This window comes from Metopolophium dirhodum, chromosome 9 (genome assembly GCF_019925205.1).
Source record: "Metopolophium dirhodum isolate CAU chromosome 9, ASM1992520v1, whole genome shotgun sequence".
NCBI lineage: Eukaryota > Metazoa > Arthropoda > Insecta > Hemiptera > Aphididae > Metopolophium > Metopolophium dirhodum.
Window position 1 is genome coordinate 3,163,845 of NC_083568.1, and position 4,967 is coordinate 3,168,811.

At 42.1% G+C, this 4,967-nt stretch overlaps 1 pseudogene; it reads right to left on the minus strand.

The window, feature by feature from the left end:
• Positions 1-1,562: 1,562 nt before the first annotated feature.
• Positions 1,563-4,706, minus strand: LOC132952373 (uncharacterized; annotated as a pseudogene).
• Between the last annotated feature and the right edge of the window lie 261 nt (positions 4,707-4,967).

Here is a 4,967-nt window from a genome sequence, read left to right on the forward strand (position 1 = left end):
TATAGGTTTCGATGATGCAATGATCGCCAATCACCTTTATTATCCAGTTTTTATAGAAAACTGTGGGTTGTATTTATAATATTATGTCAACAACGATAAGCATCAATAAAAAAAAAAAAAATTATTATAATTATATCTATATAGAGGCAATTTTTAAATGGTCATTGACTATACGGTTCGCCCCGACGACATGAATTTATTTTTCGGGTTTACGCCCCGAGGAGCCATCCATTTTCACAATACCCTCGGTGCTCGAATCTCGTATTGTATATGTACAATATACATATATGTATACATTGTATATCATATAGTGTAATAATTGTATGGGTCGTGAGTCGTGACGTCCGATATAATAATATATATTATTACATAATATAACAATATGGCTACTCGCGGAGATAACGCTCGGCCGAACAAAAAAAAAAAAATACAATAAGATTATATTATAATGGAAAAAAACCATTAGATAGCGTCGCGTGGAAAACGAAAAAGGGGACCGGTAAAAAACCGATCCAATCGATACCGGTACATGATAATGATCTCCATGGTCGTCGGCTACCAAACGCAGAAATAAATAATAATTTTGTTATTTAATCGGGACAGCCTTGTGAAAAACTCGCGCTGTTAAAAATATATTATATTGGGTTATAATATACCGGCCGGATGGGGTATTATTTTGTTTTGGTTAACCTCTGTTACCGCATACCTACTCGGTCCGCCGAGTCACACAAGTCCTGCACATGATATTATATAGGCACCTAATGACGGTGCAGTATATTATACACAGCGACGCTATTGTAGTTATAAATGAGGGCACGTTTTTTCATCCCTTTTTTCCGTCCATCCGCGCACGCAGAAACACGCGTATCTACAACAATATTATGCGCGTATTCTATAGATGGCTGATAAATAATATTATTGTAATTAGATCTACGCCGCATTGCCGTAAGACGCGTAGGTATCTGATAATATAATATATAAAATATATTTCGGCCAGATAATCCTTTGAACATAACACGCAGATGATTAAAGTTTTTGAAAATAAAAATGATAACGACAAGATTTAATAGTAAAAATGTTGTTTGGTAACAATTCGTAATGAAGTTAAAGTAATACATTCAAAAAACGTTAGTCGATTCCGAAATAAATAGTGTCTTACGTTAAGCGGATCACTCCGTATATATTCTATACGCGTATAAATTGAATCGTTTATCATTCATCGTTTGTATATATATATTTCATTAATAATTGTACCGAGCGGAGCTGGCCAATCTAAACGTCCCATCGTCGCTTTCGGGTAAAACGAATCTCGTGTAGTGTGCGCGCAGTGCAGTACAAAAACCGCCCCCGAAACCGGTTGGTAAACACCCGTATATTATAATGATATATTAAACGGAACAAAAATTTATTATATTGCCAGTCGGGTTAATACTTAATAGGCATATGATGTGCGTGCGTATGTGTTGTGTAGGTGAGTGGGTGTTTGTGGGTTAGTATGTGTACAAGTGTGTGTATCTAAGTATATATTATTATTCTAGAGAATATAACGGTGACCACAGCAGTCAGTGGCGGTGATGGTTTTTCATGAATAACGGCATCAGCAGCCACGTGGAGGCACCGAACAGCGGTATGACACCCGTGCCGAGGAAAACGGGCTTGTACGAGCCGACCGTCTCGAATATGTATCCGGCCACGAGTGGCCCGATGAGCTGCATCAGCCCGTTACGGAACAGTACGACGTAGACAGCCGCTCCTCGCCCAGCATGTCGACAACAATGACGGCCGTGATGCCGACCACGACGCCGGAACCGAGCCCGTACGCGGCGCAAGCGCAACACATGGTCGGGCAGTCGTCGGCGAACGGGAGCACGAACAGCGCGACGCCGGACAGGAAGAGCCCTCCCGGGTAGTAGTACCGCTTGTCCAGCCGGATCCAGTAGGACAGAGTGCTGCCGCTCACCCGGCCAACGAGGTCGAGCACGGCCACCACGGACAGCCGGTACTGCGAGCTGCTTTTGTCGTGGCCGATGTTGATGGCGTACGACGGCAGCAGTATGGCCGAGTTCGTGTACCCGATGACTGTGGTGGCGTTGGACACGAGTGTGACGATGAACAGCGGGTCGGACAGCAATTGAAGCGCGCCGGCCACGGTCTTGCGGCGGGACGACGTCGCTTGCTCGTCGGTGCCGTCGCAGTCGCCGGCTTCCGACTGCTCGTGCTGCTTACCGGACTGCCGTTTGTCCCGCTTGTCCCACGACCGCCAACACTGCTCCTTCTTCTTGGGATGCAAGTCCTTGTACAGCCTGACCAACGTGCTGCCGTGGAACAGCGTGCTGACGTACCACAGCGTGCCTCGGAACGCCAGCGCCTGCAGGTCACTGCAGTGCTGGTGCTGGTAGTGCAGGTTGTGGTACTGCAGCTGCATGTGGTCGGCCGCGCCGCCGCTGGTGGTACACCACAGGCCGCAGCTGCTGAACTCCTGCAGCGACTTCAACAGGAACCGCCGCCCAGCGGCCGCGCCATCGACTTGCTGTTGACCGCCGCTATGATCGCCAAGCCACCGCCGGCCAGCTGCAGGTACCGGTCGTCCGCCGGCACCTTGACGCTGGACGCGATCAGCTCGTTGACGATCACGTAACCGTTAAAAGGTTCTGCGCCAGAAGCGACGCCGTCTCCTGGTGCCGCCCGTCCTCGTCGTCGTCGCCACCGCCGCACCGGTGCAGTTCCGTCAAGATCTTGCCGCCGGCCACCGAGTTCGCCGCGGCCACGGCCAGGGAAACCGACGACGTCACCGCCGCATCCGTTTCGCCACCGCTGTCCAGCCCGTCGTCCGTGCACTCGCAATCTTCCACGTACTGCTTGACCATGTACTGCTAGACCAGATGGTAAAGCAGGTTGAGCGCAAGGGCTCCGAGTTGACACCACCTCCCTGCCACACACACACACACACACACACACACACACACACATGTATTTACGTAGTTGTTTTTTAATTTAACTATGTTTAACTTATGTTTTATTTTATATGGAGGAGGGATGGGGTGTGACGTGACCCGAAAATTCATACGATTTATATAAATATAACTAGCTGATCCCGTGCACTTCGTTACCCGTTAAATGTACAAACTGTATATGACTTAAACTTTGTGCAATGCGTTATTTAAAATTAGGTTTATGATGTTCTAGATTCATGTTCTAGAATACGACAAACTTGGTATAACTTTGATACATTAGAGCTAAATCATACACTTACGTACAAACAGCACGGGGTCCGCGATCTACCACAGGTGGATTGCCTACCTGATAATATACAGCTGCGAATTTCTATTTGTTATTTAATATTCGGTGTATGGTGTTCAAAATTAATCTTAACTTTTCTGTTGCCCGGAATAAAAATTCTGATTTGCAGCAGTATATATTATCAGGTAGGCAATCTACCTGCCGTAGATCGCGGACCCCGTACTGTTTGTACGTAAGTGTATGATTTAACTCTAGAGTATCAAAGTTATACCAAGTTTGTCGTTTTTACTTAATTCCACCTACGGTGGATTAATATAATCAATTAATACAAAATCCTAACCGTACTAAAATCCGATATTAAAAAAACCAAATTTAACCCTTTTTAAATTAGCCTATCTTCTTCCCAGAGGTCTAATCTACACACAAACATTCATATATATATTATATATATATATATTGACAAAAAATAATAATACAAATCAACAAACATGTCCGATTAACCAATAGCAACCAATATAATATAATACACGTATTTAAATGCACTTTAATAGTGCACTATTATTATTTTAATATTAATATTATTTTTATTTTTATTTTTTTCTGGTCAACCCTTATCACTTAGGGGTATGAAAAATAGATAGTAGCCGATTCTCAGACCTACTAAATATGCAAATAAAATTTCATAAAAATCGGTTAAGCCGTTTCGGAGGAGTATGGTAACTAACATTGCGAATTTTATATATTAGATATTTAAGAGTTTTCGGACCGTTTCGATATAGCACCTATAGTGTATACATGCATACTAATAATATTAATATATTATATTATAATATAATGTAGTAACTATTTTCAACAAACAAACTTCTAACTAAGTTAGAAATTTGGTAAATTTCAGAAACCAACTTGTATTCTAACTTCGTTACTTTTTATTTTTAAAGGAGCTTAACTTTAATTAGTTGAAAAAAGTGACCAACTGGCCCAGCTTTGCGGACACCTTTATTTATGCACATGACCGTGACGCTGTTACGATATAACAATAGATAATATTAAATTCTGCTGAAAAAAAATAAATAGGTACTACGACGATTATTAAAACATTAAATTATTATTCGGTCGAGCGCACTATTTCGGGTGTCTTTATTTCGTATTCTTTTTTATGAGACTTAATATTATTATCGTCATAATATTATAATAATTACTGTTCAACACAATAAGAGTAATAACGATTGCGACACGCCAACCGATCGTCAGCAGAGGTGTCGCGGGCAACACTTAATGCACATCAATTTTTCTCTCCCCATTTTCCGATACGATCGAACCTCCGACGACGGACGTTAATTCGTTTTTTATTCCGTCCGTCCATTATTTCCCATATTATAAATAATCATAATAATAATATATGTAGGCATACTTGCGTGATGATCAGCTACACACGGGAAACGTCCGCCGTCAGCACGTGATGTCATTATTCCGCAGTAATATTATAATATTCGATGGTAATAATATAATAATTATATTATACATAATATCATTTTAGGTGCACGCGTTGTACACGACGACTTATTTTTCCGGAGGACGACCGAGTTATCGGCTTGCGATGTGCAGGACTGTGACCGATTATTAACCGCTGTCCGAGTACCACTGTTACCTATCATCATGCGCTGTAGAATACGATATTAAATTATATAATTATCTATATTATTTAAATAATAATCACACTTTTTGGT